Source organism: Leopardus geoffroyi, chromosome A1 (genome assembly GCF_018350155.1).
Source record: "Leopardus geoffroyi isolate Oge1 chromosome A1, O.geoffroyi_Oge1_pat1.0, whole genome shotgun sequence".
Taxonomy (NCBI): Eukaryota; Metazoa; Chordata; class Mammalia; order Carnivora; family Felidae; genus Leopardus; species Leopardus geoffroyi.
Genome location: NC_059326.1, coordinates 206,069,817 through 206,094,380, shown reverse-complemented (window position 1 = coordinate 206,094,380; position 24,564 = coordinate 206,069,817). Strand labels below are relative to the sequence as shown.

Genomic DNA, 24,564 nt, shown 5'->3' with positions numbered 1-24,564 from the left:
TAAAGTTTCCCTTCTGAATATTCACCCTAAACCCTAAATGAAAAGAATCTGCTCACCCCTGCTCAGGAGGTCGTGGTTTTGGAAGTTAGCCCTAATGATCTCTAGCCCCTCTGCCCTTGCCAAAGTTCTGAAAATTGTAACCCTCTAATCATGGGATCTGTTCTCCTGGCAACTCACCCCATCCCTAGGTGGGATTCACAGCATTAACATAGCAAAAGAGACAAACCACAAGAGACTCTTAAATACCAGAACAGACTGAGGGTTGCTGATCAGGTGTGGTGGGGGGAAGGACTAAAGGAGTGATGGGCATTAAGGAGGACACTTGTTGGGATGAGCACTGGGTGTTATATGTAAGTGATGAATCACTAAATATATTTCTGAAATTACTATTAAACTATATGTTAATTAACTTGGATTTAAATTTAAAAAATAAATTTAAAAATAAAACAAAAAAAATCTATATAAATGATGAATGTTAATAAACAATTTTGGGGGAAGAAAAAAACAAAAGTAATAGCATTGACATAACAAAAGACTTTGTTGTTTGGTCTCATCTCTTAGGATATTCCAAGGGTTTTAGGAGCTCTGTGCCAGAAATAAGACAAAGACCAAATATGTATATTTCTTAGTATTTAAGTCACAATATCACAGTCATCTACAAAGCTATAGTATTTTTTATTACTCAGAATTGATAATTATAATACTAATCAGGGGACATCAGTGTAATGTATATATATGCATAAAATGAGTGAAGACAATTTTGACTTTGGAAAACTTAAATGGAAAAAATCGTGTAACCTGTGTGGATGTTGGTTCATACCACTCTGATCCCCCTCCAGCACTGAAAGATTTATTCCTGGGGCTGTGGAGAGCTGTCTGCCCTCTTTCAGGATTGTCTCAAAGAGAACTAACTTTGCCCAATGCCTAAATCCTTTCCCAAGACTGCTGCTTCACTAACTGGTTGACTTGGGGAAGTGACAGCCTGGGCCTATTGACCCAACTTGAAAGAACTCTTAAGGAATCCCAGCTAAATTTGGAAATTTCTGGTGGAGTTGGCCGAGGGCTTCATGTGAATGCATCACTGCCCCAATTTTCTCTCTATCCAATACAGATTCTTTCTCTCCTCTCTATAGGGTAGAAGCACTACCTAATAAATTTCAATCTCAAATTTGTGACACAAGTCCTTTACATTAGGCTGGAAATTTAGTCTCACATTACTTTATTTACTCTGTTATCCACTGAGTTTTGGATGGTATCCTTGGGAGCTTAAATATGGTTTGTTCAATGAGGGAATAAGATTGGGTTTGAGGATGGAGATGGGAACGGGAGCATGAGACAAAGGACAGACTCCTAGAAATTTGTTTCATTTAGATAGAATTACTTAACCTTCCTAGGTGGCCTGTGAGCTTTGCTCTAAGCAGAAACTTTTCCTACCTCTGAGCTGTAGAGAGTATATAGTTGTTCCTATAATTTTGCTTTAATGGTTTGCCTTATACTGTGAGTTTACTATTCTTCCATAAATAGCTTATCAGTCAAGCCTTTTTAGGGTAGAATACAGATATTATATCTTGCTACTCCTGCAGAATTCCTAGCTCAGTGTCTTGTATGTCCTGATAGTTTAATGTTAATAAATTGTTATTGGAAGAAGCTCTTTAAAAATAGATACTACCTAGTCATTTATTCCTCAGCATTTTGCTTCCATATAGGTATGTTTTTTGCTTTTTTGTTTTTGTTTTTTTGTTTTTTGCCCAATCTGATTTTAAGATGTTATCAAAACCACTTTTCAAAGTTGGTGAAATATAATGACTTCTTTATCTACACCTTTTTTGTTTACTAACATGTCTGAACTTAACAATTTGTATTATAATATAAAACTTATCCCAGTTAACATAACTTAGTATGTTCCAGGGGCTGGGTATGCTCCACATGTAGTCTTGCAATCTTTCTGGATTTTGAAAAAATATCTGCACAATGTATTTTTAAAAATTTATTATATTTTATTGTGTTTAAATTCTTTGGAAGTGGACAGTCCATTTACGGACTAATTAGACTAATTTTTCTTAATTAGAATAACTGATAACAAAAACTCATGCCTCATGCATGCCATATAACAGGATGGCAAGTGCATTGTGGAGTCCGATTTTAGGCTCTCAGCCCTCAGTGACCAGACCAGGTCTTCCAGGAGACAGCCATTCATGCCAGCCTGCCAGCCACTGAATCTTCTTTGACATTTTAATTAGCATGCCTTGTTTTCATTGCTGTTGGAACTACTCTTAGTTTATCAATGAAGGAATGAGTTAGTTCGTCACTCATTCAAAGGGAATGGAACAGTCAAGATCAAGAGCCACATTAAACTAAGAAAGAATAACAATTAAACACAAGTGGCTTGGAGAGGAGAATGTAGAGGGAGATATAAATCTTCAAGTAAGAGAATAAAGTGTGAGTATGAGCAGATCTCTCTTTCTGTAAAGACAAGGGAACTGGCAAGAGGGACTTAAATCAGAAATTCATTTCATTTTGGCACTGAGTCCCCATTATACGTATTCCTGTCACTGTGCTGTAGTCCCTGCTCTACAAGAGTCAACAGTGAAGGGTTCCTACAGAAACGAACATAATATCACTGTCCTAAGGCAAATGCTGATGGAGGAGTGGATAGAGGGGCCTGTATAATTCTAGAAACTTGAACCTATGTTCAGGAGAACTTAAGTCTTTTCTCTCTCTGGGCTGTTAAGAGGTTTTTGGGAAAATACCCTTATTTTGCTCTATTGAATTATGCTTAAGAAAATCTTTGTATTTATATAAGAAATTGCCTGAAGGAAATTTAACTTTATTCTTTCGTTGACAGTAAGTTTAGCAAAATCATTTATTGTGTGCACAACTTTATCCACCCACAAAATAGATTGCAGTCAGAACTATGTTCTAATGAAAACAAGGCTTATATTTTCTGCATTTATTTATATACTGTAGTGAAAATCACCCCACTCTTGTCCCCAGTGTACTTATACCTATAGCAAGTCCCTGCAGATCTGAGAAGTTTCCAGTTTGAAGGAAGCAAGAGAACAGGTTAGGGAGGGGCAGGAGGTGTGTCACCATCAGGTCACTGATTTCCAGAGGTCAGCACCTCAGACTGGTGGCAGAGGTGTAACTGTGAAATCTGTAGAGGTTTATTTTGTTATTTTATCTGTTCTTTTTAATTAAAAAACAAACAAACAAAACAAAACATCTTTGAAGAGGTGAGGAGATGGTGGCTGTTGGTACATTACCTTTTGTTTCCCCCTGAGATTGCACCATCTCATTATTTTCTACAAGTTGGAATCAGTACTATGGACAGAGGACAGAGACCTGAGTTTCAATTTTGGCTCTGCTCCTTACTAGCGGTTAGCATAAAAATTCATTACCCAACACTGATGAATTTAGTGCTTGTAAATAGCCATGTCTTGAGTTCCTGAGTTCTGTGTATACAAAAGAAGCAACAGTGTAAGAACTATATTTATAATCTGAATTGTTTTTGTAAATATACATAGGTCTTGTTTGTCTTTGATTTGTTTGATGAGCAGAGAGAAAATATCCTTCAGCTAAGGGAGAATGAAGCAGTTTTTGGTTAAATATCAGTGATTTAAACCACAGTTCCCTTTTCCTATATGATTCTTTTCTAAAATGTAATGTCACCTAATCAGCAGATCATGCTAAATCTTCTGATTATATATTTTTAAAAGCACTTTTCAGGAAGTTTGTAAAGATATGCAACTGAACTAATTCAAATGGAGGTAAAGTACCAGAAGATGTGGGAATGGTTCAAGCTGGGGGCAGGGGGAGAGATAAAAATCATTATACCAGCAGCCTACCGCAAGAATCATTTTGCAACAACCACTAAATTTAACTCTGCTCTCCATAAAAAGCAAAGGCAGCGAGATATAAAGTAAACCTATCATGAAAGAAGTAGCCTTTCCTGGCAGTAAACTCTACAAGAAACTTACAATTCATATCCTTATGCAGGAGACAGATGGTTAGATTTGCTGCATAAAACAGGAAACCCCCAAATAAAAATGCTTTAAACAAATGAGCAGCTATTTCTCTCTCAAATAAAAGAAGAAATCCCAAGCTTTTTTGGAGAATCTTCATGGTGTCACCAAGGACATGGGCTCTTATTTTCTGGTTGATCATTCTCAAGATTTGTGCTTTCCATCCTTAAAGTACCTTTTGGTCCAACACAGCTATGGTGCTTTAGTGATCATATCTGACTTTCAGGCTGTGAGAAAGAAGGAGTAAGCCTCCAAAGTTATTTGTCCTTTTCCATTTAAGAGAATTTTCCAGAACTCTCTCTCATACAACCACTTTTGCACCAATTTATTGTCTCCAACTGAGCACATGCCACATCATGTAAGGATGCAGGGTTGGCTGGGAAGTGTATGTAGTCTTCTTCTGGTTAGGTATATACCACCAAAAACATTTGATGAGCAACTGCTAGTCTTTGCCACAGACAACAAATAACAAAATGGACAACATTTCAATAACCATTTTACATAAAATTCACATGTAGCCTTTATAGAAATATGTTATCAGATACAAGGAACCAAGTCCAATGACCACAAAATACTGATGCAACTACACCATTTCAGCCCAGATCTGCAGGCTTTCTCCAAGAGAAGTAAATGCTGACACTCCAGAGAAATAATTACATGTTTCACAGATTGGCTTTAATTTAAGTAATCCCTTCTCTAGGGACCAACCTACTTTTAGAAAATGAAGTTCTTATAGGGAAGACAAATCTTGTTTTTAAGAGATTTAAACAATGCATAGTCTTATATTCCTGCAGCCTTCTAACAGGCGATGGACAGACAAATCTTTTGATTGCGGTTTCTGTAATAACTGTGGGGAAAATGTTTTGTTCAAAGCAAATACTTATGTATTGTGGGTGTTTGGAGTTCTCCCTAACTCTTTAGGTGTTAGGAGGATTGATTTGAGCCCCATTCCCTGGAATGTGGAAGACCATAGCCCTTTCCCAGATTGCCATGAGCTCCAGAGGGACTTGTGTTCTCATGGCCACCTCTGGCTTTGGACACCTGCTTCCAACAGTTGGCTCTCATTTTATGAATTGACTTGCTCTTTTGCTCATGTTGTTCTTCTCAGACTGTGTCAACCCTGAGACTGACACAAAGACCCTTGGATCTTTTCCATATTTTTCACATATCCAAAAAAATTGCAACCCTCCCCTACCATTAACTAACAAAAATAAACATACACATACACCTACCTATACAAGGTCATTTTGTGTGAGTAGCAGACTTTCCTGAAGTATATCAGAGTACAAATGTAACATCACATACACATGAACAAATTAAAACTAAACCATAGGCATCTTTGTGATGAAAAGTCCTTTAGCCACCATATACAACCCAGAGCTTCATTCTTATTTCCACTCCTTCTGATCCCTCAGCACCATACAACTTTGCTTACTTCTCTGTTCTCAAATAGAAAGTAATAAATAGAACTCTCTTTGGTCCTCACCGCCGAAGTTACCTTTGTATATTCAGGTTCCATTAAATTGCACAGCCAGTTGGTAGTTGTGATTACATGCAGTAGGCTTTGAAGGTGTGCTATGTGCACGGGGCTACCCTTGGCCCATGGCCTGTTTTTAGGATTGTAGCAGTGGAAGTGAGCGCTGACCTGAGATGAAGCATGAGAAAAGTGAATCACAGTACCTGCAAGTAAGAAGGTGGTAGTAATTTAATAAGGTTAGGTGTTATTATCAGAGTTAACAATCTTCAATTGACAATGCTTTTCTCATTGAGAAAAATGTTGAGCCCTTCTATTCCTGGTGGTGCAGAACAGTTTTAATCTGAAGATACAGGCCTCTGGAATCTGAATTTGTGCATCCTTCCAGAGATGTTTGGTGCATATAACATATGACGATATTTATTGTCTTCCATTGCTAATACGGAGGAAGGGTGCTTGAATCTTCTGTGTCAACAGTTTTGTTTATCAATTAAGCTATCTGAAAGTTATGTGCTCTCTTTGTAATGAAAGTCAAGGTTGCAATCATCAGAGTTGGTTAGAATGCCCACTCATTTTCCTGAGAGATACAAAAGAAAATAGAAAACGAATTTGCTGAAAATGGAGCAATACATACAGTTATTTTGATGAGGGTCACTGTTGGAAATCTGAATTTGTTTGTATTACGGCATGTATAAGGGCACTGAGACCTGTTTCATGTTCTCAAGGAGACATAGCTGAGCAAGAGGATAAAAGCTGAATGGCAATGTGACCTAAACAAAGGAGGAGTACCCTTTAGAGCTATGTTAGATTATAGTTGAGGTAAGGTTTTTTGTTTTTTTTTTTAAAGAATTATTGTGTAATAGTCTTTTCAGAACTTTAGGAACTTAATTTCAAAGTCATGTTCAGAAAAAAGAGATAGTCTTTGACCTATTAAGTTCTTATTAACTGTAACTATGATATAGCTTGTTCCCACCATAAATTCCAACTCCTCAAACTCAGATGCTGTGTTTTGTTTACCTTGTATTTCTTACCTAGCCTAGTGCTTAGAACTTGGTTGATACCCTATAAAGATGTGTTGAGTGAATGAGTAAATGAGTATATTTATAAGTAAATCAATCCTTCAAACAACCGACAGTTTAATTTCTGTGCTTTTCAACAATGAATATTTCCATTTTAGCTTTGATGAAAGTAGGGGAAAAAAGCATGACAGTCCAGTTTTTAATATCACTTTATAACAACATTCCATGAAATACAAGGTGCAATTCTTATGTCAGTTTTGCTAGATTAAGATGTTAATGAAGAAAAATTCATGAGCCTTGACATTCTTTTTTTAGCTGTTCTACCTTCACTTTCCAAAAGGGCAAAATGAACATCTGTGTGTCTGGAACAAAAGACAAATTAAAAGTAAGAGGTTAATTAGGCATTAAATTGACATTTTAAACACAATTTTAGTGCTATGGAAGTGGTGAAAACAATCATTTCAAAACTGCTATATTGGGGGGAGGTAGATGTTATTGATTAGTTTACTCAAAAGCTGGTACAGTCTGAACAATTAGAATATCAAGCAAAGAACACATATGAAACAAGCTTTGGAAGAATTGTCCATTAAGTATTATGATTCCTGCAAAAATAAAAATAATAACAAGCTTTGCACAGCTTTGTTATCAGGAGACTTTACATTTGACATTTCGGAAGGGAAGAAAGTGAATGGCTTAAAAAGTTGAAAAGCCAATTCATCATGATGTCTGACATTTGGGAGCTGATATTATCATCTGTAATTTAAAATTCGGAATTTATAAAGTGCAGTCATATAATACTGCCCAGCAAACAAAGGTCTTGCTGAAATGTCTGTACTTATCTGGGAAATAGCATAGAGTCACAAAAAGCTGATGGTTTTGAATTTGAATGTTTATTCCTCCCACCTCACCCCCAAATTTTATAAAATCATGGATTTCTACCTTCTCCAACAAACAAAACTGAATGCACAAAGAACTGATTTTATATAGGGAGATTTAAAAATCTACTATGACCTTTGTCATCATGATTATGAGACTTTTCTTGAACATGTATTATGTAATGTTTGTTGATCATGCATTTTCTTTATTTCTAATCATCGTATGATAGCATATGAAAATATATTCAGAGCTACGCTGGCATTCTGCTGAGAATACCAGTCACAGTTGTCCTGCTGCTGTGTGCTTATGCATAAGGTTTTCTAATCCAGAGATTCCCATCTGGCAACATCAGGAGGTATTTTCAGGAACAGCTGCATCAGAAAATATCCAGTTGGAGGAATTCTTCATGGACCCAGCCCCTCAGACGTCCTGGGTCCCAGGACCTTGGACGGGAACCTGATCCTCCAATTTCCTTTTCATTAATGGAATCAGCATTAACATGGAGAAAAGGACATTCTTTCCTTGTCTGGCATTGATAATCTTGCTGCTTTCCTAAAGATTGGTTTGCTGTGTGTACTGTGCTCAGCTTTGTTGTAGCTATTCTCAGATCAGCGAAGCAAAATATTCCCTTTCTTCCTTTCTTACAAATACTTCACGAAAAGGTACCCAGTGATTTGTACAATTGACAACTGTAAACCATTGCTCCAGGGCAGATTGAGAAAAACTCATATTCTCTCTAACATAACCCAGAAGTGCCTGTTCATCTACCTTATGGCAGAGGCATGTGTTTTCATTGCTGCTCTGTGATCTAATTCAGAGGAGAGATAGCTGCTGCATTTTCAATTGATATATAAAAATAGCTGGTTGCACTAGACACCGTCTGACGTCAATGCAATCATTAAAAAGCAGTGGCCAGTCTGCAGAACATCTCTGATTGCAGCTCAATGTGCAGATACTTAAACCATATCATTCTTTTCTTTTGACAGACAGCCATCTTTCTTATTGTAAGATCATTTTCATCAATCATTTAGCTAGTATGTGGTTAAAGCTCAAGTTCTTTCTGCTACACCAAGGCACAAAATATCTAAATTCAAACCCATGGATTAACTATTATTGTATTGGTTTCCAACCCACAGGATTTTGTGCTGAAACTTTTGAAGGTGACCGATGCAGGAAGCCACTGGACAGTAACAAATATGGTGCTGAGGACGCTTACCAATCCTTTCCAAAAGAGAGTTCATACTGAGAACCAGATATGAATACCAAAACGCCAGATGGAGTCTGGCTCAGGAGTTTCCCAAATCTGCTATCCTGTAATAAGTTCTGCTACCTTCTCCTCCAATATGGAGTCCCTTCCCCACTCCTCACTATTGAGCCAAATTCTACCCATCCTGCAAATCACCTTGCAGTCTTACCCAACCTCTCTGGCAGCATTTTATCTTTCCCCTTCCTGACCAAACTGTTGTGGCCTATAAACTAGTTTAAACTTTCACCAAAGTCTTTCTCTTCTTCACATTCACAAAAGAACGCTTTCCTGACCCTTATCTTTGCTCCATCTTTCACCATACTCCAGTGCAATTCTTCTAAAATACCAGTCTGATTATGTTAGCTCCTTGTTTAACAACCTATGTCTCCCTCTGCGAGAGCTCCCCAAACTTCATCCCTTTTAACTAAACCAACTCACTCACCCATGTCCTAGACAGAGGCCTATTAAGTGAATCTGCTGTTCCTTAGCTCTTGGGGCCCTTTATTTTACTCTGTCTTTGCCTTTTTATTTTCAACCCATGCCTGCAACCATTTACCTTGTACTATTATTCATCTATAGTGCTCAACCCTCATGCTTGACAGATTTGGCTTTCTTAAACAGTTTCTTATCTTTTGAACTTGATTTGTAACATTGCCATGACTACTCAGGTAACCATTTTACTCCACCAATATCCAGACTCGGTCCCATGTGGAATATGGCTCACCTCTTTCGGGAATCGATCAGATGATCCCTCATTACCTGCAGGATAAAACCCGTGGCACAGTACACAGAACCCTAATCCACCATCCCAGACTCTTTTTCCACCAGTTCCCACTGGTTCCCACCATATACCTGTATATCAGTCAGTCCACCACAACCTTTCATTCTTCTGTTTCTTTTGCCAAACTATGTCTTAGGCTTATAGAGGCCTTCCGCCATTTTCAGTTTGGCACATTCACCTTTTTTTTTTTAAATCAAATTGAAATATCATTACCCCAGCCAATTTAATCGATCCAATTTAAATGTTCCCATGGAATTTCCCATGGAAACACATATTTATTTTGAGTACGTTTGTTTTGTAACTTTTTGATAGTTATCTGTTTTTCCCCTAAAACTTGACTTTCTTCAATGAAGAAACTAATATTTTATTCTTCTCTATGTCTTGAGATACAGATACAACACAGAGTCTGTCAAATGATGATTCCTCAACAAGTGTTTATTGACTGAACAAATAATCCATACTATATGTTTGAACATGTTTTTTAAAATTTTTGTTTGTCTTGCCTAATAATTAAATGTCTTTCATCTATGAATCATTATCTTTAATTATAAGCATGATGTATAGCACGTATTTTTTGAATACCCTGTATACCACCTAGGTCAATGTTGAGAATTTATCCTTGATGAACTATATTCTCTTTCTTGATATTAGCCCCTGGTTTCTGTTTAATCTACACTGTAAAATTTTCATCTATGAAGATGTTTTTCATTCTTAAAATTTTAGCCTTTTCCACACCTTAAGGGGAAATGTTCTAGGCAATGTTGCTTTCACATCTTCATTACCATTTGTTGATGGCTCAAATCCTATCCCAATAGAACTGAAACAAGGAAGTCACTTAGATGATGAAGGATAAAAGGTCAGTTAATTTGAGGGCCCACATGGGAGGAAAATACTTGTCACAAGGGGTATCTGTTATTGGTTTCTCCTTTGTGCATATCTGTGTCCTGCTGTCACTGTGCAATACAACCTAAATAATTGAGAAGGAGCCTTGTTTCAATCTAGGCTCTGTACCTAAATAGATTTGGAGACATTCTCAAATTTGTATCGTCAGCCAGTTTACCCAGCAGCCTACTTAAGAGCTCCTCCTCATCAAACAAGTATCTAAAATTCATTATGTCCAAAGTTGGAACAATACTGCACCTTTCCAAATGTGTGTATCCTTGGATTCCTTCCATTTTTATGATTAGTACAATTTCATGATTTTCTCAAGTTAGAAACATGGACGTAATATCAGACCCTCTTTCTTCTCGACCCCCATATTGAATTAAACACTAATTCTTGTGTTTTGAAGCCTACCTACTCTTCTCCACCTCTATTACCCTTATTCTAGTTCAAACCTTCCTCCTCTCTTTCCTGAATTCCTGCAAAATATTTTTGTTTGGTCCTTCCAATTTATTCATAGCATCCAGAGAAATCTTTCAAGAAACAAATATGTTTAGTTCTCTCTCTTGCTTAAAAATTTTTAACAGCATCAGATTGCTTCAAAATCCAGGCCAGGGGCCCCTACGTGGCTCAGTTGGTTATGTGCTGTACTCTTGATTTCGGTTCAGGTCATGATCTCATGGTTCATGAGATGGAGCCCTGCATGTGTGCTGACAAGGCGGAGCCTGCTTGGGATTCTCTCTCTCCCTCTCTCTGTCTCTCCCCTGCTTGCGCACATGTGCACGCTCTCTCTCAAAATAAATAAATACATATTTAAAAAATTAAAATAAAAAAATAAATAGAGTCCAGAGTGCTTCTCAAAGTCCACAAGACCTTGCATAACCTCTTTAGCTCAGTCTCAAGCTCCTCCCTCCTCAATCCCCAAAAGCATTAATGGAATTCCTTCTGAAACCAGAGCATTCCATGCTTCCACTTAATGCTGCTGCCCATGCCTTCCCTGACCCTTCCTCTCTCTTCAGCTAGCCAGCACCTACTTGTCCTTTTGAACTCAAGTCTCACTTCTTCTAGGAATCTGCTATGATTTCCAAAATAAGTCAGGTGATTTTTTTTGTATGCTTACTTACAACTCATTATTTTCACTTCATATATTGTATTACATTTGTGATTATGTAACTGTCTGATAATTGGCTTTAGCTCTCCTAGCCCTCCTATAACGTATGTTTATTCTGTGAGAACAAGTATGTTTATATTTTGTTCACCCCTGTATCTAAAGGATATAGGAGAATACCTGAAAAATAGGAGTTTTTAATTAAAATGTTAATTCAATCATTACATGAATGTCTCTTCCTTATAAGAGTTCAATTATTTTTTTTTAATGTTTATTTTTTTTGAGACGGGGGGGGGGGGAAGAGAGAGAGAGAGAGCACAAACAAGGGAAGGGCGGAGACAGGGAGATACAGAATCTGAGGTGGCTCCAGACCTGGAGATGTTAGCCCAGAACTCACGAACAGTGAGATCATGACCTGAGCTGAAGTTGGATATTCAACTGACTGAGCCACCCAGGCACCTCAAGAGTTCAATTATTTATTGAAATTCTGATTCTTAATTTAGGTTTGGGCATACAGTTAACATCTCTAAGGATGAACTGATAAAGACAGGCAAAACATAGGATTACACATTGTTCTTTTTGGCAAAATTGCCTTCTTTTTAGCTTCCTTGGAAAGAAACTATTCACATTCGAAAACAGCATGTACAGGAAGATAGCAGGCTCTATAATGGCCTTTTCAAAACAAAACACCTTGTGATTCTAGACTTGTGTTAGTTAATTGCCTAGGTTGGCATATTATGGAGGAATTGGACTTTTTTCTTTTAAGTGTTTATTACATATATGTTTATGTCTGTTGGCTCAAATACATTTATTGTAACCATGTTGCTATTGGCAAGTATTTTAGGATCCTTGGGAATAAAATAGCCTTTCCAAAGAAGATGAGGTGGGAAGTCAGGGAATATTGGGTAGAAATCCTACTTACAAAGTTTACAATGTTTTGAACATTATTAGTCTTTGAGAGATCCTACTTCTACTTCATGGCTCTCAAGGTTGAAATAAATAATATGTATAAAATGCCTGGCAGATTAAAAAAGCTGGATAAATGTTAGTTTCTCTTCCCATAAAACCTAGATTTTCTCTTTCTTTTTTTTTCCTTCCTTACCCCAACTCCTTTGTCATAGTCTTCCTGGTGTGTGAGACTTCTTATGATTTTCTTTAATTTACAGGGTACTGGCTGGCTAAAATATTGGCTTGCAGATTCTCCAGAATTCTGTAGCTTAAGGAAATTTAATTCTTCCTTAAACATATTAGTAACTAGTGAAAAATTTCATCTATTTTTACTGATGAAGTATATGTTTCCACTGACAGAAGGGTTTAGAATCTTTGATCAGTAAGGTACATATCCATTGCTAATCAATTTCTAGTTGGATATTCTAAGTTTAGATTAGCTGAATCCATCTAGAATTTTATTGGGTTGGTATAGTGCTATAATTGTAGTAGACAGCAGACAAAAGATGGGTAAATATAATCTTAGTGAAAGTTATGAGATCTGTGGTAAAAGGGTATTGGCAAAAATAATCCTTTGCTCATTAGATACATAAATTTGAATAGGTCATCTAAAACCTCAGTTTCTTTATTTACAAAATCAGATACTTCTCTGATACAGTTTTTGTGAACATGACAGACATAATGCATGTGTAAAGTTTAAGAAGATTCTAAATGCAATTTATTTTGTTTATAAGACAAGGAAAAATGTAGTTCCCAATCCAGACATGGAAAAGAAGGTCTATGTATCTGAAAAATATATATAATGAAGGCTAGCCAAATGGAAGCAGACCAAAAAGAAGGAGACAATATTTGTTAAATTCTTAAAATTTCCTGGGGCATAGAAATTCTAACTCATTCTTCCTTTCTTCTAGGGCATCTCTAGAAGTTCAATCTAGGGCATCTCTAGATGCCCTAGAAGAAGGAAAGGAAACTTTGGATTCATCTTGCCTCATCAAAATATCCAGAATCCCCTAGATGCCTACCAGAGAAAGTTGGTTCAGCTTTTTCTCAAGAAGTCATTCCAAGCAGGAAAAGAAGCTCAGCCTGACTCCTCACCCCCAGAACTAATTGGGTATCAATTGAACCATTGGGATGGGACATGAAGTTGGATTAGTTGTTGCTGAAAACATTTCAAGTGATAAAAACAGAGACCATGCTTGGCCCTATTCCAAGTGCCCCAGAGAAAATAGAGAATTTGAGTGAGCAGAGCTGTTTACTTTACCAGGTTCTGCTCACTATGAAACCCCTCCGTGAATTCTACTTTGATTACCATTTGGCATTGGTGGTTGGGGTAGGGGATTTGGGAGTAGGTAGCTTAGAATGAAAGTAACCTAGAATTCTCAAACAGAAAGGGTGATAGATGACTATTTTGTTCTCTCTCCTCTCTCCTTACCTTCAGCACCTACTTACCCATACTTACTCTCAGCTGATGAATTTGCTTTCAGTTTTACTGAATACATGGTGGCAATCACAGGAGAAGGTCTACAAGTTTCCACATTACATCCATTCACTGACCAGCACCTGTGCCCTTATATTTTATCTTCCCTCTTGCTCCTGCAGATGAGGTGTCTGTGTTCCTAGTAAGGACAACCTTTTCAATTGTCCATTATATTCCATTCTCACATTCTCAGGGCTATTTCCCCAGTAATACTCCTTTCCTGCATCATTAATTTCCCCTCCTGGTGGATTATTCTCATTATCTGCTTATAAGCTCTTAGTTTAACAATCTCAACTAAACCTTTCCTTTCATTTTCTCTCTAGTAATCACTCAATTCCTTTAGTCTCCTCTATAGCAAACCCCCTCAAGTGAGGTCTTTTCTCACTATCTCTATTTCTCCTCTGCCATTCTCTCTTGAACTCAGTCAAATCATGCTTCTGTCTCTATTATTCCAATAAAAATACTGTTGTCAACAAGTCCCATTTGCTAAATTAAATATCAAATGCTTGGTATTTGATTGATCAAATATCAATGCTCATCTTAGTTGTACTTTCAGCAGTATTCGACACAATAAATCATTTATTTCTTTTCTCTCATTTTATCCTCTTTTCTTTTTGAAGTGTTTTCTTTCTTTTTTTTCTAAGTGGACACCATTCCTGGTTTTCATAATCCTCATTGACCACTCCTCAGTCTTCTTTGTGGATTCCTCTATGTCCCTTACTTACTGTTGGAGTATCCTGGGGGGGCTTGGTTTCTGCACCCTTCTTTTCTCTGGTTATACTCATTTCCATGGTAATCTTATTCAGTCTCATGTCTTTAAACATTAACAATACTGATGATTATTGTTCTGAAACTTGAAACATAAACCCTTAAAATCCAGACATGTTATGCAACTGTTTTGTTGACATCTGCACTTGGAGATTAATGAGTATATTAAATTTAGCATGTACAAAACCAAATTCTTGAGCTTTCTTCCCACACCTACTCTTTCCTTGTTTTCTTCCTTACATTTTATACCAAATCAAGTTTCAACAGAGTCATCTTTACTTCCTCTTCCTTCTCACTCCCTAAAGTCTTGATATATTTACCTTCAAAATATAACCGGAATCCACCACACCTCTTCATCTCTGCTGCTACTGACCCAAACCACCATCATCTCTTACCAGAATTTTTAGGGAAGATTTTTAACTGGTTTTCCATGTCTACCCTTGTTCCTCTCAGTCTCTTAACAGAGTGTTCATAGTGATCCAGTTAAACCATAAGTCAGATCATGTCAATAACTTCCTACTTCAGGCAGAACCAATGCCAAAGTTCTTCAGTGTCTATAAGAACTTACATGATTGGTCCTCAATGACATCTCTGACTTAGTTTCCTTTTATTCTTCCCTTTGCTCCATCTGGCCTTACCACAATGGCCTTCTTGCTGTTCTTTAGTGTGTCAAACATATTTCTACCTCAGGACTTTGCACTTTTTTTTCCTTTTATGTCTTAGATTAGGCTACCCAGAAACAGATGCATAGAGCTTATGTGATATTTCTCTTTCTCACAGAAGAGAAGAAAGATGCAGAAAAGGATGGAGAACCAATGCAAGGACACACTGAGCTGCCATCTATTTAGAGCAATTAGTTGTTTGATTCAGTAGACTGCACTCTTAAGCAGCAGTGTTCCTGGGAAACATTAAGGGGGAAGAATTTATCCACAGGCTCGTCTTTTGCATTGGTTAAAGTTTATCCACATGGGCATTAATTCCCCTGCACTTCCAACTTGTGCAATTGTGGGTTTACATGCCCAAGGGTCAGCAGCAACATCAACAAGAAGCCCTGGGGCAGAAGAAAAGAAATTATATCCATCAGAGTCCACATAAAACTGGAACAAGACACACATGAGGCCAAGAGGGTCTCAGGGATGCATAAGAGATGTCTGATAAACTCTGCTTGGAGTGTTCTTCTCCAGATGTTGACATGGCTCACTTTACCTTTGAGCAAAGATGGTCTTTGTTCAAATGCTACCTTCTCAGTAAGACTTTTTCTCAGCTTCCCACTTGAAATTGTAGTCACCCACACGTTCCCAATATCCCTTTCCTGCTTTATTTTTTTTCCCCATATTACCTTCTAATATACCATAAAACTACTTGTTTATTTTTATAGTCAGTCTTCCATGCTACACTCTAAGCCTTAGGACAGCTGTGATTTTTGTCTGTTTTGTTCATTGTTGTATCACCAGCCTAGCACGTAATATGTATTCAACAAGTAGTGAATGAGTTACTTATAAAAGTTCCTTGCTGGCATTGTGAGCTTTCACAATACACTTGAATTAAATATATGTAACATTTTAATCAATGTGTGGATTATGTGTTTATTTTGTCAAATAATAAAATATTTTAAGCATTCAAAGACAGGGTGGAGTATTTCCTAGGTAGGTTCTAAAGCAAGTTACTGAAGGAGAAGATTCATTAATGTCCACTGATCTACAGGATGTTTGTTTGCACAGCTTCTTTATTCTTGTACGTTGCCGCTTAATAGTTGTCTTTATTGATCTACTCCATTAAATCTCCAAGGAAATAATTGCAAGAATTGGTGATAAGCTTATTCTTTGTTTCACCTTCCCCTGGATATTAACAGGGAATCTCTGTGAGTCAGATAGTGATAACAGAAGAAGACCTATGAACACCAGGTTCTGAGTAAAATGGAATGGGGAAACAAGAAGGTGAAGTGGAAAAAATGACTACAGTTAGTTCCTGTAAGTATGCATAATAAGCATCATAAGTTATGATGTATGTTATTAAAAAATAATCATCATTGATCTGCTTTATCTGGTCTAACTCTGCAAGAAGCAATAATGCTCTCTGGCCTTAAAACTGAAGGGGAAAAAAGCCAAATAGCGAGTAGCAATGGTATAACTGTTTTATAATTTTTTTCTTAACACTAGTATTATTTTCTTCAAGAGGCTATATGGGGGCCTGATGAGTCATTGATACATACATTGCCTGCATCTATATCTTGGTTCAACCATTTATTAGCTTATGAAGGCTTGGGAGAGTTATTAAACTTAAAGTCTTGTTTTCTCTAAATAAAGAAAATGGAGATGATAATACTTAAATTCCAATGTCAATATTTGACAATTAAATAAGACGAGATAAGGGAAGTACTAGTCCATAAAAAATACTTAATACAGGCTAGATTCTCCTAGTGTTAACAGTTATCAAGAAACAACAATGTAGTCATAAAGAGTTTAAAAAAAAAAGCATGAAGTGAGAAATAAATAATTGAAAGTAGATATAATGTTAATTAGACTTTTGAATTAAAAATAATTTTATGTAATTATTTCAATTTTATTCATATTAAAGATAAAAAGCATTGTAATTGGCCCAGTATTGAAGATCACTATGTTGAAATGTCACAATAGGACACATCAGATATTTGACCTCCAATGTTATGCTGTTCTCTTAGCACTTGTGGAATTTAGAGAAACTTTCTCTTCCCTATAAAAGTTTACAGTCTATATGTCATTAAGCAATGAAAATATGCTAAAAGTTAGCAGTCTAGAATATGTCATTAAGCCATGGAAAGATAATTAAATTCAGTTTGCAAACTAAGGAAGTTGATGTCCAGATGTGCCAGTTATGAATTTATAGCTCCAAATCAACACCTAATTGCCTGTGTTGTGAAAATATAGCTGGGTCCTTTAAATAGATCTCCTTTTTCAGCTGGCACAATGTTAAGTTTTAGGGGTAGAGCACACTGGAGGGGAACTCTTTTTAGGTTCTTGGATCTAATTCCAACATATGTATTGGCAGGGCCTCCTATACATCAAACACTTCTTGGACACCAATAAGGTATCTAAGAATTAATCACAACTCAATTCTGACACTATTTACCTAGAAATAGCATCAGGTTCCACAGGTTGAAGGTTCAATCTTACAAAGATTGTCGTCCTCCATACTCCGAGGACGTTCATGTTATTACCTGTACTGTCCACTGGCTACAAACCAGAGGTTCTCAAGACCCCATTCTTGGGTTCAATTCATTTACTACAGCCACTCACAGAACTCAGAAAAACATTTTTACTAGATTACTGTTTATTATAAAAGGACATAATTCAGGAACAGCTAGATGGAAGAGGTGCATAAGGTAAGCCATGGGGAAAAGGCACAGGAGCTTCCATACTCTTTCCAAGCTGGAGGCTTCATTACATAGGCACAATTGATTAAATCATTGGCCATTGGTGACTGATTCAACCTTTGGTCCTTCTCTCCTCCCTGGAGTTTCTGGGAATGGGATTGAAAGTTCTAACCCTCTAATCATGTAATTGGCTTCATTGGCAAACAGCCCCCATTCCTAGGTGGGAATCCAAAAGTCACCACATTAACATAACAAAAGACACCTTTATCAACACTTAGGAAATTTCAAGGTTTTGGGAGCTGTGAGCCAAGAATTGTGGATGAAAACCAAATACTGTATATATTTCTTATCAGTAATAATATCACAGGACCTGAAGGAGGGACGTATTATTGCCTTCCTGGTCTCAGTTTGTATCTCTTGCCAGCCTCCTGCCAAATGATTGTTCTAATGTTGGGTTCCTACAGCATATGGCTTCTCTGGCATTGTGTTCCTTCAGTGCATGATGCTCAGAAACACCCATTGGCCAGCAGCTTTCCCTAGGAATGGCTCTGCAGCAGAGACTCTGGTGGAGCAGACCCCTGTCTGTGGTTTCTTCTGCACCCACTTGAGCAACATGCAATGAGTTCTGAGGCATAACATCTCCCTCTGGATGGCTTTCTCCAGAGGGCAGATTGCCATTAAGTTCCAGTGACACAGCAGTGCCCAATTAGATATGATTTCACTCTGAGAGGACCTCTTTTTTTGGATGTTCTATCTCACATCTAGAGTTTGAGAGTGTTTCTTGTTTCTGCTATTTCTATACTCTTTAGAGTTCTGGTCCTCCTTACTGAATGTTAGGCAATACTCTATCTCTTCAATCTCCAATTTTAGTTAATAATTATTTATGTTAATTTTTCCCTGTTCAAATGACTATGCAGTTTCTGTTTCCTTGTTTGCTCCTCATGGAAACACCAGAGTTTATTACTATCTAAATGGAACCACGAGACAACAAATCTGTTCTATCTAGATGCTGTTCTGTAAACTTGTTAACACAAATTTATTATACCTCTTGAAGTGCAACCAAAAATGGCAAATAAAAAAAAAAGGATAAAAGGATTATTAATCATGTAGTCATTCTCCTTGAGAAGACATCTACAGAGATATGTAACAGGGGAGAGGTTGTAGGAAAAAAACACATTATTTGAGCAGAGTATGTTAGAACATTATTTTTCAGAGTTATATAGTAACAATGTGAGAATGTTGTTTATGGCGTCCAGGCTTTTTTATATTGTCAGTCTATAAGAAAAGAAGTTCCAAGTGGGTTTTTACACACTAGAGATTTGAATTTAATTTGACACTGTTTTGGTTTAAATTTACTGAACAGCTTGCCCACCCATTGAACTATAGGGGAATTTATCAGAAGGCAGATGGATGATACACTGATATTATTTCTTAACACGCTGTGGTTATTCCAGCATTTCTTTAAGAAATGTACTAATTGGTGGTAGGTTGGAGAGTGTCTGCCAGACTCTCAGTTGTGATCTACTTTGGAAATAGGGTCTTTGCAGATGTAATTAGTTCAAATGAAGTCATACTGGATTAAGGTGGTCCCTAAATGCGATGAGCGGTGTCCTTGTAAGAAGAGGAGAGGACATAGGCATAAGCACGGAAGACAAGGCAGTGTGACGATGGAGGCAAAGTGACTCATCCATAAGCCAAAGAATGTCAAGGTTTCCTACAACCACTAGAAGTTAGGAGAGAAGCATAGGATGGTTTTCCCTCCCTAGATCTCCTAGCAATAACCAACCAAATGTGTCAACACCTTACAGTCTCCAGAACAGTGAGAGAATAAATTTGTTGTTTTAAGCCACCCAGTTTGTTATAGCAGCTCTGGGAAATAAATACACAGTTATTGTGCTTGGTATTGGGGATTCACTGGTAAATAACACAAAAATCATTCATGTCCCCATGGCTGCTAGTCATCTTTTTATATTTCCACTGTTAGTTTAAAAACGTATTTTTATCTAATAGTTCTTATTTGGGAGGCCTTTCTCTTTTTGCGGCATCATAAGAAATTGTAGCTGCTGAAATGGCAGCCCAAATTTGGAAATGTGGCCTTGTGAGGAATCTTATTAGATGGAGGCGTCCAATAAGTTTTCAATTCATTTATTAATAAGTAACTTTGAAGAAGAAATCCTGCAGAAAATCCTATCGAGCTCCAAACATTAACACAGACACACATACATTCACAGATACACACCCTACACTCTCCTTCATTCACTTCCTTATTTCAGAAATGCTTTATCTCAGATATCAGGTAGATTCTGTTCATCCCATGATTTGAAGAGTGACCCCAAGGACTGAGCTGATGACTTTTGGACCTCCTGCGATTAGTGTTGATTAGGGAAAAATGATTTGGTGCTACCAAGGCTATAATTTCTCCCATTATAAAACCATTAATTTCACTATCTTACCTTCTTCTGGAAATGGTCTTGCTCAGAATTGCCTGTCACTTCTCCACAGCATGAAATCTAACTTGCATCTTATTTGGACTAAACAGCACACATAATATCCTCTCATATTTTATATATCTTAGGGATTTTCCTTTCTCCTCTTTTTATATGAGCCACCGACTTAATCTTTATATTCTCCGTGGTGCTTTAGTATATTGTGCATTTTGAATGAAGACCTACTTTATTATATGAATGGCTTCAGGGATATAGATTTTTAAAGTTTTCAGTACTGACATCCTAATTGCTTCTGGAATTTGAATAATGCTTTAAAATACACTATTTCCCAGATGAGAAGAGCCTAACATTAAAAAAAATTAAAAATGACTCCAAGGAAAGTATATGCGGAAGTTTTCTCTAATATTTTTGCAACTTTTCTGTAAGTTTGACATCATTTAAAATAAAAAAGTGGAAAAAAAAAACCCTCCAAAACATAAAAGTTAAAAATCTTCTTGATGTTAAAAAAAATCTTCTTGATGTTAGTTTTGACTTTCTTATCTCCTCCGGGGACTCTGAGCTGAACTCAAAGCAATCAAGGCCAAGCCGATGAGTAAAGGCAGTGCTCCGACACAGGGCATGATTTTCAGAGGTGATGGGAAAACCTTGCTAGAGGACATCCATATTTGTGCCTGACAGGAGCACCTTCTCACACCTAGCAGAGATTTGATTTTCCTTGTACGCGACCATCTCCCATCTCACTCCATTCTCATTTGTGTGGTGCTTGATTGGGAAATTGACTTCAGTCCCAACTCAGACCAGTCAGACTCAATTCTGCTATTTTGGTTGAAATTACTGGGAAAAAGAAGTGCTGTTTGGTCATCTTGACTCAATGTGGAAAACCCTCCTTAAATATATTCAATGCAGAGGAAAGTAAAACTGAGAGAAGGAGAAAATTCAAGCCCTCATGATACTGTGTGAGATCCCAGATCCAGTGATCCCCAAATTGCTTCTGTTTCAGTTTTGATTAGGCTGAGAAATAGCCCCTTCTTTTGGGGGCTTAAATTAGAGTTCTATTTCCATCACAAACTGAGAAGGTAAAAATTATCTTGGACTGAGAAAGTAAAATCTGCCTGGCCATTCATCAGACTGGAATAACAGGCAGAGATAAAGCCAGCTTGGCAAAGTGAACAGGAAATGCCAAGGACATACCATGGCTCTAAAGTGTCCTAAGAATACCCTTGAGTGACTACGACTATTTGAAATTCTATCAGTAAGAATGAGACATTCTACTCGCATGCAGGAGCTAAGTCACTCTGATACAGGAAAGCTGGTGCCCCATCTCTGACTTGCTGAACCAGAAACTGTATTTTTTTTAAGATTCAGGTAATTGTATGCACGATAAAATTTGATAATTGCAACAGGGAGTCCTGGGTGTTTTCATAGGGCTTCTCAAGATAACTCACAGGTGGGGAAGGGGGACATGAATCCATTAGCCTTTCCCTTAGGAAAGCCATCCTGTGATAAATTATTTTGCGAGTTTTACTTTTTACTTTTCTGTAAATGCTTCTTTGAAGTAAGTAACATTGAAAAACATCACTTTAAGTTCTTTTAATACTTCCTTGTGAACGAGCTCATCAGATTGTGAGGAAATAAGTTTTATTTGTAGTGGATAAAGGAAGGAGGCCTCCTACTAAACAGAAGCTGGGAACCTGCACATTAGAGTCCTCTACCCAATTTTGTCATTTGCCCATTGTATGGAGATGGCTGCTGGCCAGAGCTGCTGGCTCTTTTAAGGTACATACATCTGGGAATAGGTCTAAATAACAGAATGGGGGGGGGGGGTCCATCAGAAGCCTATTTGTTTAAGAACCAAGAAACCTCCTAGAATAATTTGAGAGAAAGCAAACTCATGAAAATAAATTTGACCAGGAAGAAAGCCTTGGTACCCAGAGGGGAGTAGTGACTTTGAGACTAGCATATGACTTTGAGAATAGCATGGTGGCTGTCTCTGGAATTAATTTCTGTCCCAAGCCCATACATAACAGAGAGAGGGAGTAGGGTGAGAAGGGAGGGAGGGAGATTGAGAGAGAGAAAGAGAGAGAGATTTGAATTTGGGTAATTATCAGGGTACTAGAGACCCTCTATTAGAATGTAACATAAAGGCAGGAGAAACATTTCACACCTACCTTCATTCAGCCATGATTGCTCACTCCTTCGGCACCTGAGGGCTTTACCGGACAAGCAGTGCCTATCTGGCAGATTCTTGGGGCTCATGGAAAAGAGGCAAATATTGGAGGCTGAAGTGAACATCAAGACGAGGAAATAACAACAGCCAGCTGCTGAAAGTTGTGGAGTTTTTTATTAAGTACACAGGAAACATCCTCTGGGGACTCAGGAAAGTGTGGGGAGGGGAACAGTCTTCCAAAAGGGTGTGTGAGCAGAGGTCTTGTATAGAAGCAGGAGTCTGTGGGATTCTAGATAATGTATCCATGCAAACTCACTTGTATCTACAAGCAGAAGAATGGAAAATTTCGAAGAGATTTTGTTGATATTCAAAATGTAATCCCCTCCCTCACCTTTTCTCAGCTTTTTTTAAATAGATGCATCATAAGTCAGTTCCCTTGGGTAAATATTCTTTGCAAAGACTCAGTTGACTTTATAGCTAAGAGAAGAGGTTTTTCTGTCCTTGGAGAGAACGCTAGGCAGTATGTTTTCTCCTAAATTCCTCCAATGTTTCTAGTATTTCTCCAAGGAGAAAAAAGAGGTAGAGGATACTGCCTTGGACTTTTTTGAACCCTCATCACCACCAAACAGTGCTCATCATGTGCCTGACCCTCATCAAGCACTCGTCTACCATTTGATTGGGTCACATCTAGTCACAATTTAATTTCACTGCTTCCAAACATGTTGTAATAACTGCCATGCCCTGGGAGTGCGGACATTGCTAAGATGTGCCTCTTCCTGTCGAAGTTTAAGTCAAAGATTCATAATCCTATAGCCCAATGAGAAAAGGATTATTGGTTCTATATTAATATTTTTTGCCTTTTCCTATTGCTAAAATAAAAACCATCCTGCAGACACATTTTTCTCCAAAAATGAAAGAGCACAGTCTAATAGCTGAGCACTTGTATTGAGGCAAAAGATCTCCTCTTCATCATTTCTCAGTAAAACCCCAGGAGGTCAAGTTTACACATTTCTATGAGGGAAAAAGTATGAGGGGAGAATACGCATTCTGCCAAGGAGTTCTTTGGGAACTGCCAGCATTGGCATTCTTCTCTCCCTGTCACTTAGGGTACTAAATCCCACTTTCCAGAATTCAATGTAGTTTTGATGTGGTTCATCTTTGCTTAATAGCCAGCTCCAGATGGTTCCAGGAATACTTCTATCCACTGAAGGATGAATATGGTAGAAAGTGCCAGTTACATTTAGGTTTGCTTCTGGCCCTTGATTCCAGTGCAGCCTTTATTATGGCTTATTACTAAGGACTCTGTTGAGGCACATGTTGAAAGAGCCAATGCTGAAACTGTCCATTGCAGGACAGTCTTTCTACTTAAAAAGAAGTATTTCCTCCAATTCCAGATGATGTTTTCACTCCTTTGATCTAGGGAGCATCACCATTTTTATCCTGTGTGGAAGAGACAATTTATGGGGGCTGCTTTGTTTTATGCGGTCAGCCTCTTCTGGCGAGAAAAAATTTCATCTGAAGTCCTGGAGGCAAGCAAAGGAAAGAGAAGAGATAGAGCCTCTAGTTTTTGCTGTTTTTGAGCCACAGTTAGAATGTGGCAGCCAAGCTTGTACACACTGCCCTGCGCATGATGACAGGGAATGTGGCAGAGAGAGGAGGGGAAATCCACTCTTCGTTCACGTATGGCCCTGACCAACCAATTTCCAATTATGCTTACTGCAGAAATTGTCCTTTTCTTCTTAGGCTTTTAGGAACAACTGTGTTCAAACAGTTTTACTATCTGGGGATATTACCTTGAAAAGATCATTGAGAATAAATGTATGTTTGGTTTTCGTTCATTTGTTAGAGGACAAAATGATGCCACCTGTTAGCTACATTGAGAAGTACCAAAGACGTGCATCATCCCTTTTCCTAAGGAACATTTTAGAAACGTTTTGTAGTGCTTAGCAAGGAGCCTAGCATACAGCAGGTGCTTGGCAAATGTTTGCTGAATAACT

The 24,564-nt window shown here is 37.7% G+C and overlaps 1 long non-coding RNA gene across 1 annotated transcript; it reads right to left on the bottom strand.

The window, feature by feature from the left end:
* Positions 1-2,935: 2,935 nt before the first annotated feature.
* LOC123577254 lies at positions 2,936-23,369 on the bottom strand. Its single transcript, XR_006701792.1, has 2 exons — positions 22,569-23,369; positions 2,936-6,073 (listed from the first exon to the last, which is right to left on the bottom strand). It is a non-coding gene; the product is annotated as an uncharacterized LOC123577254 (long non-coding RNA).
* Between the last annotated feature and the right edge of the window lie 1,195 nt (positions 23,370-24,564).